The 21122-nt window shown below is 47.3% G+C and overlaps 1 protein-coding gene across 2 annotated transcripts in view; it reads left to right on the forward strand.

The window, feature by feature from the left end:
- LOC138249709 (rho-related GTP-binding protein RhoG) overlaps nucleotides 1-21122 on the forward strand; it is a 119667-nt gene that overhangs the window by 54974 nt on the left and 43571 nt on the right. The window contains exon 1 of one of the 2 annotated variants that reach the window (XM_069203720.1): nucleotides 18026-18240. The exons of the other annotated variant lie outside the window; for it this stretch is intronic. The gene's annotated coding sequence lies outside the window, so the exon portion shown is untranslated. Of the gene's footprint in view, nucleotides 1-18025; nucleotides 18241-21122 lie in introns of those variants that run through there. 2 annotated transcript variants of the gene reach the window in all.

Below are 21122 nucleotides of genomic sequence, written 5' to 3' on the forward strand. Positions count from 1 at the left end.
CAACAGGAAAAAAAAATACTCTGGGAACCCATACACTGGGAGTCAAACTGTGGCAGCAGAAACAGGGGTGGAGTCAAAAGGGGCGGAGTCTGACAGTCAACTTATACATGTATTTTTTTTTAAAAACTCTGCCACAAGGAAATTGGTAACAAGGAGACATGCAACAGTAAGTCCTTTTCTGGATTACTGAATTGGCCACAAAGAGATTGCATTTTAAAATATTCTTGGGGGTTGAGGCACCTGTTGCATACATTGTGGTGTGGATAGCAATGTCCAGCATATAATAATGGTGAGGTAACTCAGTTGTTTATTAGACTTCCTGGAGAAGTCAGTTTGTGTAGACGTGATTATGAGTCATGAAGTAACATACAAGAATAGTGGGTCTGCTGCAAAACACATCATGTAACATGCAGATCACAGTTTGTATGTTAGGTAGCTGGGTAAGCATGTTAATACTTTTGACACACAGAACCTGTTGTTGTTTGCAGTTGCGGTCCTAACATAGCACATTGAGCTATGAACCGGCATCAAGGAGCTGGACGTAAACTGCAACGCAAGGCTCTAGAACCCTATTGTTTTTATCTCAATCTTTCATTATTCTAAAATTGCTAAAAAAGATTCCTCTGGATAGTAATAAAATCTTATTAGTAGAGATAACTCCGGCCACTGCTTTACATTTTAAATCCTTTGTGTTCCGCCCGACCATGCACTGTTAACTTATAGTGCCTACCAGTATGGACCATATATGGGTCCCACACATTTTAACCCTCATTGTCTTGTGTAATGTTTCCTGTACATTTATTCATACATGCCTGTGTGATGTATTGCCTCTGTATGGTGTCTGTGCACAATGTAAAGCTCCCTGATGCCCTGAGATGAGTAACGCTATAAACGAATGAAATAAAACAGACAATAGAAAGGTCTATTCTAAGGGTTATTTTGTCGTTTCTCATACTGACAAGTACATCTGACATTCTTACAGTGTATGCATATCTCTTACATAGAGGGGTTGAACAAAGTGAAGAACCTGCCTCCAAGCCATAGTGTCTGTTAAATGCATGTAAGGTGTGTGCCTTTGTTTCCTGCATTGCATTTGCATCGAAGTGTTAGGCTCCAGGCAGCTCCCAGTCATGAAGACTCTCAAATAAAGGTGTGGCAGATGGCCCTTATGGGAGGCCTTTGTGTTGGGCTGAGCTGGAGGAGAAAATAAGAAAGTCCCACTCATCACCTGCAGGGTGCCCTCCAAATGGAAAGCATACAAGGTGCATGTGCTGCAAATGTGTCCCGGAGTCAGTAGATTACACCGGGAAAAATTCAGCATATTTCATTGGAGCCAGCCTGGACCCTGCTCAGTAATAGCAGCCAGATCCAGGATCCGGTTGGATCCCCCTCATTTCCTGCACTGATTTTTCAGTGCTCTAGGTAAAATAGTATTTTGCCTGCTGGAGCACTTCCTATACCCTGAAAAGTGATTTTTTTGCAAGCCTTTTGTGCTAATCAGACACTGTCACTGAGGCAATGGAAGGCTTACCTTCAGACTTACAGAGGCCAAGGACTTACCTCACCCTATGCAAGTCCAAGCCATGACCAGGTCTTCCAGGCACTAGCGTGCAATGAGCACCTTGGCATGGCAAAAGGCAGGCAGGGGTTGTCACCTGCGATAGAAAGGTAATAACTCTAATATTGTGATATACTGTGTATTATTATCATTTCCTGTTCCACCGAGGAAGCCTCGTCAGAGGACGGGGGGACGGGGGGGCGTCTGAGCAGACACCCCCTTACTCCACCGCCATAAGTCTCCTGCTGGAGAAGCCATTCGGCTTCTCTCTGCCTGGTAATGCCAGAAAATGGCTGCTCGGAAATGAACATAAATGTTTATTTATATTGAGTGACACTTGACCTGCTTTTTAAAGGAAGTGGCTGTCTAGGGCTGGGTTCCTGAGGAGTGAGCACCCCTACGAAGCCTCCACTGTGGTACTTACCGTACCGGATGGACGCATCATGACTTCCTGCCTGGGGGGGTTACAGGGCGGAAGTTAGGTGGGCTCAGATAAGCAGGTTCCTGAGCTCTCTTCTTCAGTCCTTCCAGCTCTCTCTCCCAGATGTCCTAGAGCGAGTAACCCTCAACGGGACTTCATTGCCAGGGTGACAGTGTGAGAGAAGCCACAACTCTGCAAAGTACCTTAGGCCTCTAGTCATGTGCTTAACTTCAGAGGGGGTGTGTGGTGTCACACCCTCCTAGTAAATGCACTGTTCAGTTGAAACGCTGGATGCAGGAGCTGTGAGTTGGGCTTGGTACCATCTGCCTTGGGATTCCCTTGGACTCATCACATTTGAAGCCCATGTCCCTTGAACCCTCATTTAGAGCAGCCCCTGGAATTGTCCACACACTATATGTCAAAGATAAAGGCAATTATTCACCTGTGCTGAGACCTGATGCCTCTCACATGATATGAAGCGCCCTCTCAAGGCCCAAAACTGTGCTCCCACCCTTGGAGAAGAAATGATCATTAATCTTTTGAAAAGGTTCTTACCTGGTGGCCCATAGTTAGGTTCTTGGTATACATCAAATATGTGATAAAAAGTAAAAAATAGCCTTAAAGTTACACCCCCGCACCCCCTCCCACGCACCCCCACACAGACACACACTTTATCTCTCTCTCCTAGCCACTCTCCATCTCAACCAACAGGTGTTTTTGGCCACCAAGATGGAACTGGAGCCCATGACCTGCACATGTGTGCGCACAGATCACCGCTGCAGGCATGTAATCTTGTGAACTGCCTCACTGGAACCTGCAAAGTGCAGGTGACAGTTTCCTTCATATGACAGTTTACAAAAGCATATGGCCAGGCTACCAGCTTCCATTGGCTGTTAGCAAACTCTTCCTGTACAGCACAAAATAAACCGATAGATTTTGGGGCTTTAATAGGGCTGATTCATTTTAAAAAATCACCATTCTGTCCTTGGACTACTTTAACAACCAAAACCTCCTCCTCCCGATGGCAGTCATTGAGGTACCCAATCTCTGCTTTATGAAGAGTCTTCTGCAGGAGGGTACACTGCAGAGATGGTTTTAAAAATCCCCCCCCAAATCTCACTGTCTACACCAGTGGTTCCCAACCTTTTGACATCTGTGGACCCTCACTTTATCATTACTGGAACCCAGGCACCCCCACTGAATCATAATTCGAACCCGGGCCCCCCTTACTGAGTCATTTCTGAAAGCTGGGGACCTAATCTGTTAATATTATTTAATTGTGTAAGCAGTTGCGGACCCCCTGAGGGGGATTCACGGACCCCCGGGGGACCCCGGACCACAGGTTGGGAACCACTGGTCTACACCATGAGGTAAATAAGGGGTTGTTGGGGCAGAGAAGGGAGAGTCGTTGAAAACTTTTACTCTGCACTCATGAATCCTCCCAACTTTTGATCATCTGATCAAGGTCAAGCGAAGGGGACACCGGGTTCCATCTCCTTTGAAGAACTTAAATAACCAACATCTGACCTAGCTGTGCTGAACCACAAAAGTATTACTATTAATATATCTGGAAGAAGCTTTAAACTGATAAACGAAGCTCATACCCTGCCGACTGCACTACTGAGGGCGGCGTGGACACCCTGTGAGCTTTATTGCAACTCTATTTCCAAACATTTGATAATGTTTCCGAAATACTAAGAGGTCACCCAAAGAAAGATCTTGAAGGTGCTAAAAACTTGATCGCAACTGTTGCCACAGATTAGGCCAAATATTTTGGAAGGTGAATGGTTGGCATGGCGAAAATATCCCATCTATCCACGTGGCTTGGCAGAAAACGGTTCTGCAGGGGAAGACCTTAGCAACTGTTATGAACACTTCTCTCCCAGCCTCCATCAAATGGAGGTCCACGCCCAGGGAGACCCAGCCCAGGGTCAGCAGATCCAGCCAGAAGTCCTTTACCCAAAAAGCCACCGTACAAACGTTTCTGAAGGGAGACCATGAACAGCTTGCTCAGGTCCTATGGCTGCCTCCATGGCTCAGATGGTAGTCATGTCTCCTAGCACTCTTGTGGTAGAGCAGGAGTACGTAAGCTCCCCTAGATTCAATACCATATTAACTAAGACTCGAACACTCTGCTCACCTACTGAGCTACTTGTTTCTGATGTGTCTGGATGGCCTTTCTCTTTCAAGCACAATTTTGGGCCCTTGTGGGACTTCATCAGTAGTATTGACCATACAGAACAAGGCATCCAGACAACATAAAGGAATGATGATGTGGAAAGTACCTGGTAAAAGGCAAAGAGGAGCAGCTCTCAGAATAGAACAGAGGCAGGAAAATGGGCCTGTCGAACAATCTGTAACAGACGAGCCTTTCCAGAACATCCCAGTCTTTATCAGGATTGACACCCAGGCAAGCCTTGCTCTAGGCAGAGCATTTCAGTGCTGCTTTTAAGAAGGCTATGTCCATCTGACAAACTCATCAGTCCAAAATACAGCAGCCTAAAGGGCAGAATAGAGCCAAAATGTTACTATCCAAGACTAAATTACAAGAAATATGTAAAGGAGTTGCAAGGCATCTAAGTCAACAGTCTTCTCTGGTGGGGGCCCATGCACAATAAACAACCTATTCGTTGAGCTGAGAGATGTTATAGTTTCTACTGTGAGCAGATTAAGTAATTGCTAACAAATGCCAGTGCTGTCCTCTGAATCTCCGAACCAAGTGACTAAGATCAGTAGAGATATTGAAGCGGATTTGCAGAAAGAGAAGTATCTACTTTTACATGACATAGCCAAACAGGAGACCTCAGAGGTGACGGCTATTTCCAGCTGTTCAAAAGCATCATCTGCTTCTACTAAAACTATGTTCAGTAATATTTTAAAGAAGATCAAAACCATCAAGAACGTTCGCACAGACCAGGCCCTGGAATCGAGATACAGGTAGCTAAATTGAAGCATTAAATGATTGTTTCTCCACACTGATTTAATCCTGGAAAACTATAGAGTCTTGAATGCGAGAGCTGGAATCGGCCGCCCACAAGAAGCAAGTGAAGAATGAAAGTCAGTGGAAAGTACTAGATTAGAGGTGTGAGGACCTGGAAAATTATCCACAGTGCACCAATTGATGAATGGTTGGTAATCTTGACGGTGCTAAAGGAGGGCATAAAATGAATCTGATCGGTCATATAGCCTACCAAGCAGGGCCTCTTAGCACCCATAGATCAGGCAAATGCAATTGCTAACCATCCGTCCCCCAAGCCTATTGTATACCATCCACTCCTCCGAAATGAGGATGAGGATTAAGACCATCACTGTCTTTTTTTTCAAGTTTACCTTCTTAAAGAAATGGTTCTAATGGTAACTGAGAAAAAAGACGTGTTGATAACTAAAGATGGATATACATTTTCCACTTATCCTGGCCTCGCCTGGGAGACTGCCACCCATTAACAAGCGAAGTGGGTCATGACCCCATGATTTAGGGCCCTCTGTATCCCTGCAAGGTGTGTTGGTAGCTCCCCAGACATGGTTAACATCACGGTTAACAGTTAGGGCTTCTTCCAAATATTTTCTGAACCTGAACGATGAAGGCTTTTTTTACATCAGCGCAACAATTTGAGTGTATCATTTTCCCATGAAAGAAGATTAATAGAATAAATACAAATATTTATTTTCTTTTTTTTTCTGGCCTGGGGGCCTTGGGCTTAGGGGTGCTAATGCCACGAGGGAAGTTTTAGAAATTAACATCCATTCAGAAAGTAACTCTATAGTACACAACACTGGTCCGGCCTACCTAAACATCTATGTGCAGTTTCCCCAATCCTCCAGATATCCCCGCACAGTCGGGTTATCTTCAGGTCTAAGCTTAGACATCTGGTGTAAGTTTACCTTTGTGAATCGGGCCCAAAATGTTAATCATCACCCCTGACCCCAGTTTGTACTTACAATTGAAACTGACGCTGCTTCGATTGGGGAGGTTTCAGGCTTTAAATGAAACAAATATAAAACTTAGATTTTTAATGTAGGTCAGGCGTCTCCTATCATGGCCATTCAGTTCAGAAAAGTAAATGCTTGGGGTATGATTAAGTAGCAAATATAATAAGACCAGCTAATTCTCTAATAAGAGAAACAAGCGGGCTCTGTAACAACTGGGAGCCGCTATTCACTACCCCCTTTCGGACATACTAATCTGGTTAAAATTATCCTCCTACCCAGATGTCACTCCCGGTCTATCTTCCATTGCCTTTCTTTAAATAGCTTGAAGCATCTGTCTCATCCTTAATATGGGGACACAAAAGACCTAGGGGAGTCCTCCGATTCCTTCAACTTCCTTTAAAAATGGTGGATAGGCGTGGCCTAATTTTCTGGTCTGTTACTGGACTGATTTAGGTAAATAGCCAAACTAGTGCAATAATCAATAATCTTTTTGTTCATGGAAATATATTTTGAAATACCCCCACTATTTTTATGTCAGTGTTCCACGCTCAAGCGACAATCCCAGGCATGTAAAATGGGGCACTAGGTACAGTTTGCCACGGCAGATTAGGGGACTCAAGTCAACACGCTGGACATTTAGGGACGTATTTATGGGGATTTGGCGTAGGGCGGCGCCACACGTCACCTTGTTGCACTGCCCTTTGCCAATGTGAAAAGAAGGATTGCACTGTATTTATGCAATGCTGTCCATTCCTGTCCACTCCCCTGGTGCTGTTTCAGCAGCCTAGCGCCAATGTAGGCACCCGTGTACCGCGGTGCGAGGGTGCCTCCATTGCATACAGGGCTCTTTTTGTGCAGGAAGGAGAACTTTCCTGCACACAAACAATCCAGAGAGGCGTTTTTTTCTTTCTATGTGTGCTGCAGAATGTAGCCCACATGGAAAGAGTAAAAAACAAGGAGAAATACAAATATTTCTCCTTGTTACGCCTCACCTCGGGAGGCGCAAGGTTTTGGCGCTTCTCCAGATGTATGTGATTTTGTAAATCTGGGGCAGTGTCAAGATCCATGGGTGTTGGGTGAGACAACCCACTGCAACGCCCATGGAACAACTCCCTAGTGTAGAGTAAAGCAACGCAGTGACTCGTGGCCATTCTATGAGGCCATTCAAAGCTATGCAAAGTGGCTTTGCGAGGCCTCATAGATATGGGTCTGCACTCTGCGCCTCGGAGCATCACAAAAAGTGATGTGCTGGCACTGCAAGGGGCTCATAAACATGCCCCTTAATGTAAAAGGCTCAGTCAGCAGGGGATAGAAGGACATACTTTCCTTTTATCAGATTGACAAAAGATAATGACCTAGCAGGGTCAGAGTTAAGTTAAAATTGAAGTTCAAATTATATCCACAAAGGAATATCCTTGCATTTTATTTTTGCTACCCTATTAAGAAATACACAATTAAGCACCAGATCAGTACAGACTTATTCAATTCAGTTTAGTGATGGAACTTATAAAAAGGAATGATATGCAGAGTTCTCAGTCTGAACCAAAGTGTCTTAGAAAGAGGAGGTCTTTGAGCTCCTTTTTGAAAGGTGCAAGACGAGGAGTCATGGGTGGAGCTGATGGAAGGGAGCAGGGTGTCCTGGTTGCGCTGCCGGAGAAGCACTGCTTCAAACACCGCTCTCGTCTAAATGTGGAAGGCTCAAGGGGGAGGACTTCTGAATGTCTCAGGTGCAGCTGATCACCTGATATTGTCAGTTTCTCCACCAGATGGGAAGGGGTGGATGTTTGATACCAACACTCTTACATTTTATTTTTACTTCATGGCGGGGGAACACATCATAGAGCAAACAGGATGGGAGTGATGTGGTCACATTTGTTCTACCCGGAAACAAAGTGAGTGGCTGCTTGAAGACCACTATGGGGAAAGGGGGGCAGATGGACTTTTGGGAAGCCGGTGAAAAGTGATTTCCCAGGCCATCAACAACTGAAGTGTGAGCCTGGTGTTTCCAGACAGGGTCTTTTAATGCTCCATGACAAGGGTTGGGTAGGAGGTACAGATGTAAGGTTCGGGCTGGCCTATAGGGCATTCAGGCAGTGCCCGATGGGCTGGTCTGATAGGTCAGCGTGCAGGCCTGTTTTTAGGTCGTGCAAAGCAGCATGCAAGCACTGCTCTTCTCGACATGTTGTAATCTGTTCTGTGGGCTTTAACCGCACCCATCTCACACCCATCACTCCCATTGGTTCCTGGGCCTGCCTTTCAAAAATCCCTTGATGTTGTTGGTAAATTCTTTACATCGGTCCAACTTTGAGGCTGGTTTGTTTCCGCCTTGGAGACTGACACTGTTACATACATTATTGCATGATCAGCCATGTAACTTAGTGTGGTGCACTATTTTTCTCTTTTGCCTCGCCTCTTCGCGCTGCGTGGCTATTTGTTGTTTCTTCCTCTTCTTGTTTTTTCAGGCATCTTGCTGTTTCTTTGTGATGTCTGTGGGGTCTTTTTTATTTTTTTGCATTTTTATGTAGCGCGAACTGAACACAAAGGTATTGGAGTGCTTTTTTTTTTTTTTTGCAGTTTTATGTAGCTCGAAATCGACACGAAAGTATTGGAGCACTTTATTTATTTATTTTCTGCAGTTTTATATAGCGCGATCTCGCTACAAAGGTATTACAGCACTTTACATGAGCACCGGTTACATTACACAAGAACACATTCATTTTTGTTAGCAAGGGGAGATTAAGTGATTTGCCCAGAGTCACATGATGTTGAGCCTGTGACGAGATAAGAACCATGTTCCCCAGCTCCAAAGTCGGAAGCTCTGGCCGTTAAGCTACATCCTCTCCTCGAGGGTTCTTTGTCTGGTGCCTGTTGGGGCAGTCTTTGAATAACTCATTTTTTTAAATATAGCGCTTGGTAACACAGGTTCTGCCATTTCATAGCGCTGCAAAGCAGGTGCCATTCTTAACAGAATCGCTATAATTCATTTGCATCGACCTTGCAGAGATGAATAGGTGAAAAAGCTATGTCGAGATTGTAATCTGTGGCATTCTCGTTCTGTCAAGACCTCTGCAGTGGGTGCATTAACCAACAGACTTGAGTAGAGCTTAACACTAGGCGATCGCATGTGCTCTTGATAACCTCCGGAGGGTCACCAACCAAGCACATAGATTAGTTCCACGCAAGAAGATGGAGAAAAGTGTTGGCTCAAAAATGGTGGAAAAGGAGTTATGATTCCAGACCCAAGCACTTCACGGCCTCAAGCTTGACAGCAAAGATCATCTAGCCTTTTGATGTAAATTGGGCCGCTTCAAATAGAGTTCAGTTAGTAGAGGCAGCCATTTTCCTAACCCTGTAGTGCAAAGAAGTTACCACAAGGGCACCATAGTGAGAGGAGCAGCGTATCACAGAGCACAAAAGTGGACTAAACTCCATCACTTCCCGTCTTAGAATTCACTGGTGTCATGGCTTTGACATTCCGCTGACAGCTACTGGGACCTTGCAGAGGCCACTTCCGGAAGCGCTGACTAAAACCGCGCTCAAATAGCACTGCTTCCTGTTTGATGAGTACCTTGAGTACCCCCCACAGTTGCAGTCGTTCACAACGCCAATAGCTCTAACTCTCACAAATGCGAGACCTATTGCATTGCAAATGCTTGTTTTAGCTGTTTCTGGGCCCGTTATATTTTCTGCTGGGTCAGTTTTTACTGTTAATTTCTCATTATTTATAGAAACATTATATGCAGCGAGCTCAAATCCATGCTGTCTTCAATACTTTGAAAAAATACTTATACAGCGTGTCCGTACAAGTTCAAAACTGCTCCAATTTGCAAATCTGTTGCCACTTTTTAGCTCTCTGATTCACCAGTGGAGAACACTTTTATTTTGGTCTCTGGGCCTATTTTCTGTCCCTATTGACAGGTGTCAACTTTCCTTAGTAATGGTTTTAAAGAATAAGTTTCAGGACTAATGAATTAAAAAAGTATAACACGTGCAATTAGAGGCAGAAGAATTCATTTGTTTTTGCCAGCATGGTTTTACATTCGCCTTTAGGAAGCTTAGAATGATAAAAACACTTTATTTGACAACTTTGCATTTCACAAATTGAAAAGAGGTTGTTAACTGCTTACGCGCTCGACCAACTGGACTGCATGGCTACAAAGCAGAATGATGGATTGAATTACTGAAATGTACCATTGGAAAGGCCTCTAGTTGTATGGCTGGTATCTGAGCTGCCGCCTCTTAGCCAGGGAGTTTGGGGCGTGTTACAAGCTCTTAGAAGTTTAACCTGAGCCTCTAGGCACCGCGTCACTCAGGTATTTGTCAAGGTGCCTCTACTAAGCCCCGTGGAAACACACTGTGTGATGGAAAAAAGGACGATAATCCTTCTGGAAGTTCCAGTTCATGCTATTGCAAATCTGCTTCTGGGTCTGGTCACTGGAATGCTGTGGTTTGGGCTAATAATGACCTGTTTTGGTGAACATCTCAGTGGATTCTGGTTGCCACGTGAAGGGGCGTATTTAAGAAAAGTGGCGTGCCACCCAGTGCAATGCCACTTTTCTTGCGCTCCTTAGCGCCCCCTAACGCCACCATGTGTGCGCTATATTTATTATATGGAGCACCATGGCAGTAGTTAGGGAACTAGCGTCAGAAATCTTGACGCTAGTTCAGCGCTTTGCAGGATTAGCGTCAAAATCCTGCAAAGCACCAGAGGCCCATTGTAACCAGTGGGAGCCTCCCTTTAATGCCTGCTTAAAGCAGGCGTTAAAAGTGCCCAAAAAAATGACGCAAAGAAATCTAAAAGATTTCTTTGTGCCATTTTATTGGTTCCCCCTAACGGAGGAGCTCCCCCTTTGCATACATTATGCCTGGCATAGGCATAATGTAGCACAAAGGGTTCCAAAGTGGTGCAATGCATGTATTGTGCCACTTTGTAAATATGGCACTGCGTTTTTGGCCATCTAGCGCCCCGTTAGCGTAAAAAAGAAATGACGCTAATGTGTCATACGAATGGCACTAGGCCCTCTTAAATCTGGGCCGAAGTGTGTTATTGAGGTGTGCAGGTGTTTGTTGGTTTCAGTTGAAGTTACTATTTAACTAGCAGAATCCCCTTGGTAGATTTGGACTAGTGATTCTTTAGCACCTATATGGTCAACTGTATTGTTAAAGGGGGGCCATTAGTGAATGACGCCACAATGCATCTCGAAACCCAAGCAGACGTCATCACGCGAAACTACTTCTAGAATGCCTAATAGTGTAGATTGTTAAAGATAAAGGGGATGGCAAGGAGAACTGATATTTCTGTGCAAAGAACGTCCCCTTTAATGCTTGATAGAATCATATTTCAGGTGTGTGGGCACGGCCTTTTGCACAGATATTCAAAGAGTGCACCATGCCCCTTTGTCTGTGGGGGCAAGCAGGGCACGTTGGTTCCATCGTCGCAGAGTGGTGATGTCTCCTTGCGAGTGGCTGCTCTATATCTCTTAATTAGACATCTTAAAATGGCACTTTCCTTAATTAATATTGATCTGTCCTTCTCTTACAAGGAAATTGGAATAATGCTGCAAACAATCTGACTTCTAGGCTTTCACTGTTTGCATCAACAACTTTAATTGTCAAATTGATGCTTATAATATTGCTCTTATAAATATCTCTTGGGTTTGTACTGTAGTTTGTTACAAAACTAAAATATTATTCGAAAACTTAGAAAACTGCTGGGATGGGCTCAGTCGTGTCTTAGTCTAACAGCAAATTTCTTTAGCCCTGCATTTGTAACGGGGAGTGCTGTAGTTTCTGGCACACAAGTGACATGGGCGCCACTAGTATCATGAAGCACACATGCTACGCATGCATGGCATCATGACCCATTTTTCTTTCATGATTTCTGCCAGTGCTTCGCACAATGGCAAAAAACTTTTTGCTTCTTACAATTGCTGTAAAGCATCACCAAAAAGCATGGATCTCAAAGAGTTTGTTATCTTGTGCAAGGCTGGGCTGGCCTGCACTGGGTGCTGTATGTACCTTTTAGGCATGGGTCTCAAAGGCAAAAACTATTTGGCTTTGCCAGTGCTTGTGATCTTGTGCAAGGCTGGGCCGGCCTGCACTAGATACATGAGGAGTATTACAAGGAAAGCTGTATTCATATTTAGAGCTCCACTCTCAAAGGTGAGAACTATTACCTTTGCCAGTGTTTGTTATCTTGTGCAGTAGCTGGGCCGGCCTGCACTGGATGCATGAGGAGTATTACAAGGACAGCTGTATACGTATTTTGAGCTTGAGCCTCATAGGCGAGAACTAATGGCTTCGCCAATGCTTGTTATTTTGTTCAATTCTCGGCCGGCCTGCTCTGGGCTCATTAGGAGTATTACAATGAAGGCTGTATACATATTGTGAGCATGTTTCTCATAGGTGTGAACTATTGGTTTTGCCAGTGCTTGTTATCTTGTGCAATGCTGGGATGCCCTGCTCTGGGCTCATTAGTAGTATTATAATGAAGGCTGTATACATATTTGAGCACGTTTCTCATAGGGGAGAACTATTGGCTTTGCCAGTGCTTGTTGTCTTGTGCAAGGCGGGGATGCCCAGGGCTCATTAGGAGTATTACAATGAAGGCTGTATACATATTGTGAGCATGTTTCTCATAGGTGTGAACTATTGGTTTTGCCAATGCTTGTTATCTTGTTCAAGCCTGGGCCGACCTGCACTGGACTTATTAGGAGTATTACAATGAAGGCTGTATACATATTTTGAGCATGTTTCTCATAGGCGAGAACTATTGGCTTTGCCAGTGCTTGTTATCTTGTGCAAGGCTGGGCCGGCCTGCACTGGACTCATGAGGACTATTACAAAGAAGGCTGTATACATATTTTGCTCCTGGGCCTGTGAATCAAACGCCCTTCTCTGTGACTGTTTTGTCTTGTGAATAGACAATAGAGACAGAAGTGAGATCACGTTGTACAACACAGAGAGAGCCTTGAGATTTGGGGAGAAAACACCAGGAAGCTGCCGAGATGGGCATATCTGAGGTCACTGGTGTTGGCCGCTGACGGAGAAAAGGAACGTGAGCTGTAATGCAAATGGCATTGCTCAAGGAACGCTAACTGTTTCCTGCAAAGTATATCTCTTGCAGCGCCATTTTGGGATTGTTAAGTAAGGGTACTTGAACATAAATTGTTGCAAAAGTCATGATTTTCTTAACCCACTTCAGAAGTTTGGATAACATGTTTGCCACTTCACAGATCTCACTTGTGATAGATTTCATGGAACGGAGACATTCATTTGACACGTTGCTGCCACTTAACACTGACAAATCAGCTGGATTGACGCAGTAGAAAAGTAGGACAGAGGATGGGTGTGGACACTCCATGTCCAACCTTGTCCACCCACCCAGCCCCTTTTTAGGTCGAGCGCATAAGTGCTCTGACCTGTTGTAATCTATCTGTGGGCTTTTAACCACGCCCATCACTATAGCTTGTTCGTGGGCTTGCCTTTCAAAAGTCCTTTGTTATCATTGGTAAATGCTTTACGTTTGTCCCTCCTTCAGGCGGTTTGGTTACTGCTTTGGACATCGACCCTGTTACATGGATAATTGCAAGATTGCCGAAATGTTTGACTGAGAGTGAACATTTTTTTTCTTTCGTGTCTCTCCTTCGCGCTCATGCTCATGGCAGCCATGGCGCTTTGAAGCGGCTCGCGTGTGTCAATTGACAAGAAAAGTCCAGTTAGGAATCTAAAATGTTAACAGCTTTACCTTGAGCAAACGCAAGACTCATTGCATTGCAAATGCTTGTTTTTACTATTTTTTATATTTTAGGAGTTCCCTGAATCTCCAATTGGCTAATAGACAGCTCTGTTCTGAAAACAGTTAAATGAGTAGCAATAATGATATTGTTGCAATTAATTAGAATTGATAATGTTTCAATCCTGAAAATATGAGACTGTGAGTTAAACATTACTGAGTTCTGTATAAGGGACAGTGGTCTTCAAAGTTTGTACTCACTTTTGTTCTCCTAGTCAAACCATGTTCCCCTTCAATGCTTCTGTGAGACAGACACTTTTTCTCCCAACAACGTTATAAAATTCTCCATCTGCATATTGCACACCTCATCTTGCATCTAGTATGTCCTTTTTTCACTCTCTCCTTCTGCACATGCTTCCATCCAATGCTTAATTTGAGCCGGTGGTATCACGCACCGATAGGCACTGTGAGACCCAGGGGCCGTTCCTCCATTAGGGTGGAGGAGAATCGTCCCCTTGCCGGCAGCTGCAAACCTTTTACCAAAAAAAGGGGCGGGCTACAGGCTGTGACAACCACTGAGGGGGAGTGCGCATGTATGTTTGGCCGACCGTCTCGGGCCAGCCAAACACACATGCGCAGTAGGCTCTCTCCAGCCCAGCAACACAGTTGTCGGGCTGGCGAGAGCCTGCACAGGCTCCAAGTCTGTTTGGGAGCGCCCATCCTGGGCGCTCCCAGCCAATCCTAACGCTGCTCTGAGCAGCATCAGGATTGGCCGCAGGGCAGGCTGGTAGCCTGTGCCTGCAGCAGAGCTGATCGAGTGGCACGGCAATGAAGGTGTTATTGTATTTTATTTTTTTAATTTAATTTTTATTTCCCCTCCCCCCCCTTGCTGTGCGTCGCCCTGCCCCTCCTGTTTGCCGCGAGCCACGACTGGTGAGACACTCACCGCCTTCAGCATCAACTCCAGAGCTTACAATTCTGGCCCGTTATATAAATGTTCAACCACAACCTGACTGCACACAGACACCTACAGACCACAAGGTTGCAGTAAGCACAATACAATAGTACTCTGCTGTATGCAAACCAACTAAAGAAAAACAAAATAGTAAATAGAGAAAAACATGTAAAAGGTGAATAGGATACATCCAGGGTCACTGAAATTATTCGTCAAGAGAGGGCCGAATTTTGTGGCAGGGTTGAGTAAATTATGCGGCAAAAAAGGCAATTTATGCAGCATAATGCAGCACATTTTGTAATAGTATTACTTTATTATTTTGCCATTTTTAAACTTGGTAACACTGTCTGGGCATTAATTGCACCTCATTAGTACCTAAATATGGTGATAGGCAGCAAAAAGGTGACCAGTCCAGCTTTGCAAAGGGCCTTCAACCATGCAGCAACACATTTCACAGCATCTTAGAAACTTTTGATCCTTTTGAGCTAGTAAACGTTTTTTTTTGTTAAAATCTGCATATTATGTGGCAGATGATGGATTATGTGGCAACTGCGGCAATTCTATAACTTTGCGGAAATCGTCACAACAGCACAATCGCAAAATTCCACTGGCCCTGGGTATACCTCACCCACGTGGATTCCTTTAATTCTTTTTACAATCATTGCTGAGATACCAATTTTAAGAAATTGATCAGCGTTTTCCCTGGAAAGGAGATCAATATAGGGTCTGATATGCAGATGCCCCTCGCCTACAGAATATGATATTGGGGCCACAAGTCTGCAATATTTCACAAATATTCATAGGGATGAGGCAGAAAGGGGCCCCCCTGAAGGGTTGGGAGCCCCCTGTGCCATAGGGGCTCTAACCTCAGTTTCAAAGTCCGTTTTTAGGGTCGAGCGCGCAAGCGCTCTAGCCTGCTGTAATCTCTCTGTGGGCTTTTAACCACACCCACGTCATGGCCAACAGTTTGGTTGGTTCGTGGGCTTGCCTTTTAAAATTCACTTGATTTCATTAGTTAAAGGCATGCATACGTCATGCCTTTCTAGTGTTTAGCCCTCCTCAAGCGCACCGACCAACTACTGAAAACATATGAGGCTCCATGTTTTCCGCATGGCTTCTGGACTACTTTTTATTTCCTGCGCAGCGCGATCTCGCTGGGTAGTAGTCGAGCACTTTGCATGACATCGGCCCTGTTACATGCATAAATGCATAACTGCCAATAGTTTTGACTGCAAGCGAACGTCTGTTTCCTTTTCCGTCTCTTCTTCGCGCTTCACGCTCATGCCGTGGTGCTTGAAATTGGCTCGCTTATGTGAAATTGTTTTACTTTTCATTTTCAATTTATGTGGCAAGAAAAGTCTGGTCAGGACTTTCCAATGCTAATAGCAAATGCGCGGCCCATTGCATTGCAAATGCTTGTTAATTACTACCAGGTGTGTGACCCAGAGGAACCGCCCCACTTAAAGCCTTGGCCTCCGGCAAGCCTGCCCTGGAAAGGCTGGTGGGTGAGCGGGTGCAAAGCCCACCAGGGAAGGTGTCAACCAGCAAAGACAGGTGGATTTAGGAGTATGTGTATGTATATGTATATGTGCCATGTTATAAGGCTGGATGTGGCTGTATGGGGGACCGGGTGGTCATATCGCTGGTCAGTAACTGCCCCTCCTCCCTCTTACTGCAGAACCCCAGCAGAGGCAACTCCCAAGGGCAAGGAAGGGAGATGAGCTTCACACATTTACAAGTGTTCATTGGGGCTCCATGTTCACACAATCTTCAGAGGAATGCAGGAGCCTCTCACATCTCTCCTGCTGGACAGCGAGATACAAGCAGCTGAAGGCTGGGGGAGGGCCTGGACTTGTGTCCCCCAGGATGTGGCTGTGTCCAGCTGAAGGATGGAGGGAGGAGGGGCCATGGGCTTGTGTCCTCCAGGGTGAGGCTGTGTCCAGCTGAAGGGTGGAGGGAGGAGGGGTCATGGGCCTGTGTCCTCCAGGGTGAGGCTGTGTCCAGATGAAGGATGGAGGGAGGAGGGGCCATGGGCCTGTGTCCTCCAGTGTGAGGCTGTGTCCAGCTGAAGGATGGAGGGAGGAGGGGACATGGGCCTGTGTCCTCCAGGGTGAGGCTGTGTCCAGCTGAAGGATGGAGGGAGGAGGGGACATGGGCCTGTGTCCTCCAGGGTGAGGCTGTGTCCAGCTGAAGGAAGGAGGGAGGAGGGGCCATGGGCCTGTGTGCTCCAGGGTGAGGCTGGTGTCCAGCTGAAGGCAGGAGAGGGGGGGAGCCAATGGCTTGTGTCCCCCAGGGTGAGGCTGTGTCCAGATGAAGGCAGGAGAGTGGAGGGGCCCGGGCTTTTTGCTTCCAGGGTGAGTCTGATGTCCAGTTGAAGTCAGGCAATGGGAGGGGCCATGGGCCTGTGTCCTCCAGGATGAGGCTGTGTCCAGCTGAAGGCAGGAGGGGGCAGGGGCCATGGGCCTATGTGCTCCAGGATGAGACTGTGTCCGGCTGAAGGCAGGAGGGGGTAGGGGCCATGGGCTTATGTCCTCCAGGGTGTGGCTGGTGTCCAGCTGAAGGAAGGAGGCGGCAGGGGCCTGTGTCCTCCAGGGTGAGGCTGGGGTCCACCTGAAGGCAGGAGGGGGGAAGGGCCATTGGCTTGTGTCCCCCAGGGTAAGTCTGGTGTCCAGCTAAAGGCAGGAGGGGGGAAGGGCCATGGGGTTGTGTCCTCCAGGGTGAGTGAGGCTGGTGTCCAGCTGAAGGAAGGAGGGAGGAGGGGCCATGGGCCTGTGTGCTCCAGGGTGAGGCTGGTGTCCAGCTGAAGGCAGGAGAGGGGGGGAGCCAATGGCTTGTGTCCCCCAGGGTGAGGCTGTGTCCAGCTGAAGAATGGAGGGAGGAGGGGCCATGGGCTTGTGTCCTCCAGGGTGAGGCTGTGTCCAGCTGAAGGAAGGAGGGAGGAGGGGCCATGGGCCTGTGTGCTCCAGGATGAGGCTGTGTCCAGCTGAATGAAGGAGAGGGGAGGGGCATGGGCCTGTGTCCTCCAGGGTGTGGCTGTGTCCAGCTGAAGGAAGGAGGGGCCATGGGCCTGTGTCCTCCAGGGTGAGGCTGTGTCCAGCTGAAGGATGGAGGGAGGAGGGGCCATGGGCCTGTGTCCTCCAGGGTGTGGCTGTGTCCAGCTGAAGGAAGGAGGGAGGAGGGGCCATGGGCCTGTGTGCTCCAGGGTGAGGCTGGGGTCCACTCCAGGGTGAATCCGGGTGACGTGGATTGGATGAGTGAGATAGGTTCATTTGGCATCCCTGATAGTTTATCCGGCTCTTAAGTGAGATGCGGGTGGTGCTCGGCCTGCAGCAACGAGTTAAATCTCTGTAGCAAGATTATAAATTCCCTGAACTAATCACAGATCTCATGTCCCTGTGACCACGGAGACGGCACCCTGTGCGCCAGGGAGCGCCTGCGCGTTCTTATCTCCTCGGAGGCACGGCCTGCGGTCTAGATGCCACAATCTCAGTATTTTCTCAGAATGCTGGTGATTTCGGGGAGGGCGACTCTGGCAGTTTGTGCTGCAGGACATCCCAGAGCCGGACCCCTCCCTGCTGCTCCAAAGCGGCCCAGAGGCAGCTGAATCCAAACCGGAAATCTAGGAGGAGCCCGGCCTGTAGGTATGTGCGCAGGAACAGCAGCATCCTCCCGGAGTGGGGGAGGAGGGCCCCTGGATGCAGAACAGACGAGCGTGTCTCTGTAACGAGCACCAGCTGAGCTGGCCCGCCCCCGGAGCCTCCGGGGCCCACATTCCTCTTCCCAATTCCCACTCATTCCTGCACACAGGCCTGGCGCGCCGCGGGCCCCCACTGTGACCTTGGGCGGCTGATTTATAAGCAGAAGCCCGCGGCATCCTCTCCGCATTCCCTTTCCCACCCAGCAGCTCCCCGAGTTCTGTGAGGGATGACAGCAGTCAGGGCGCTGGCCCCGGTCCAGGAGGCTGTCCCTGCCAAGTTGGGTCAGCCCTGCTGTCCCAGGGGTCGCCCCCAGAGGCGTGGGTGGGTTGGGGCGGTTCACACAGTGCAGAATCAGAGGCGACCGGCCATCTCTGCTGGGTGCATGGACCAGGAGGGCAACATGGTACTGAAACCCCTAGAGAAGCGCAGACGTCAGTGCAGTTCCAATATATGGTGTCATTTACTCTACTCATTAGAAAAGGAGCTGGGCATGTAGTGAGGACTTGTAGGTAAATGTCCCACGCGCCCAGAGGCCGCCCTCCCACTTCCAAAGCTATCCTGCTGTGCAGTGATGTGTGAGGAAGGCCTCCTTGCAGCCACCCAGGACCCTTGCATCCCAGTGGAGGAATAAAACTGGAGCGGGCCCCCCGGCAAAGAACATGGAGTGCGGGGGCGGCTCCGGACTCACTCAGGCCAGGTGCTGTGCTGAGGGCCCTCCCCCACACGGTGGGGACTTCGGGGGGCCTTTGTAACGCCCGTTGCATCCTGCTCCCTCCATTGCCAATATGGCCTTAAAGCCAGCCGTAGTGGGCTTTACCAGCCATTAAAGACCCGCACCAGCGTTAAAGGCCAGAACCGAAGGCGAGGGCCTTTAACAAGGGAGCGGGCCTTTAATGGCGGGTATAGCCCAGCTACACAGGGCTATGAGGCTATTAGAGCATTCCTCCCCTAGAGGGCTGAATGTTCTGATTAGTAAAACAAAGGGCTCAAGGAGCCTGAGTGGGTTGAAATGCCCTTGGGCTCCATGAGGCCTTTGTTCACAGCAAAACATTGCACTGTCCATGCTCCGGGCTTCTACCAGCCATTAGAAGCCCGGGGCACTCCACTGTCTTCAATGGAGCTCCCAACATTCCAGTGCACTAATTTCTGTTAACACTGCCACCTGGTGGTCAGAACAGGAAACTGTGAAAGCTAAGGTTAAGTTAGGGCAAAGTTGCACATACAACCTTAATTGTTCTTTCAGACCACACCTTGTAGGTTTCCTGGGCGCCGGAACGTTTCTAATGACAACATAGTGTACGTTTCTATTTTTATATAACAGAAGGATTCTGTAGCAAGGTTCCATAGCTCATCTTTAGTGTGTTACATCCGCAGGGATGTGTGTGGCACAGACAGCAGGGTAATATCTCCAGAACCACTCTACAACTGGGTCTGACAGAATCCGCCTGTAACTGTCCAATTGGAACTTTCAAGGTTGGCAGGTCTGTGCTTGTGTCCTGGATTTTTTAGCCAACAGGACTAAGCATAGTGGGGTTTGTAGTTTTATGTTTCGCATTAAGAGCAGATGCTTCAACGTAATAATAACTTGTGTGTTTTTCATCTATTGCTTCATTCAGTCATTTGTAGGCTGCGTAAATATCAGGACCTCCTTTTAACTATTTCCACGTTACTCATTGAACCAGTTTCATTGACCTTGGAAGGATGAGCAGAATAAATGTATCCACAACTACAGGTCAGAGGTCTATCCTATCCTAAACTTCTTAAGGCCAGAACTGAGTCCATCCTTATATACTGTTGCAAGCTTCAAACCCAAACCAAGGCCTGGCTCCATCATGCACAACTTAACCAGCTGCTTCCCAAGCAATACCAAGTCCCTGGGCTTGAGCTCTGCCTCTTATCCAATCAGCTGTGAAGAAGAAAGTCCAGAAGGGCTGGGACGAGCCCACATCCTCCGCTCCACAGTTCAGGCTCTAGTCCCCTCTCACATCGAAAGAGGAAACTCTTGCTGACAGGCCTAGCACATCTCACCTGCTTCCACAAGGCCGGCCTTCCTGCAGCCACCTTCCTCATCACCGGCCCGTGCAAGGATGACTTTATCACCCTAACCTGACCCTTGTTTCCTCGAAGCTGAGGCAAGAACCGAAGTAACAGTCCACCGCCACTCTCTTCCCATCCAGTCACTCATTGACTCCATCTTTGCCCTGTAGAAACACTGATATATACTTTTTTTGTGCCGCATTTGCGTCATTTTTTTACGTAAGAGCGTTGCAAACTTACAAATACAATTGTATTTTGTAAGTTTGCGCCGCTTTTGCACCAAAAAATGACGTAAACTTTTCATAAATCAGGCCCTTAGTTCATATATAATCACACCCATTCATGCACGCATAAGCACATGCAGACAAACACGCATTCACCACAACACTCATACTCGCATATACACGTACATGCATACACACACTCACTTCCACATTCAGACATGCATACAACCACACATTCACACATTCATGCATTTGGTGCCTGCTCAATAATAGAAAGGAAGAGTCCACTGAGAGCCAAACAGAGGCTTTTCCACCCAGAAGGAGCTAGCACAGTAAAGATCCATCCTGCATACGGTTTCATGCTTCCCCTGAGGCATTGATTGAACCTGCACGCCCTTTCATGCTTCCCCTGAGGCACTGATTGAACCTGTGTACCCTTTGATGCTTCCCCTGAGGCATTGATTGAACCTGCACACCCTTTCATGCTTCCCCTGAGGCATTGATTGAACCTGTACACCCTTTGATGCTCCCCCTGAGGCATTGATTGAACCTGCACACCCTTTC

Source organism: Pleurodeles waltl, chromosome 8 (assembly GCF_031143425.1).
Source record: "Pleurodeles waltl isolate 20211129_DDA chromosome 8, aPleWal1.hap1.20221129, whole genome shotgun sequence".
In the NCBI taxonomy this organism is placed as follows: Eukaryota; Metazoa; Chordata; class Amphibia; order Caudata; family Salamandridae; genus Pleurodeles; species Pleurodeles waltl.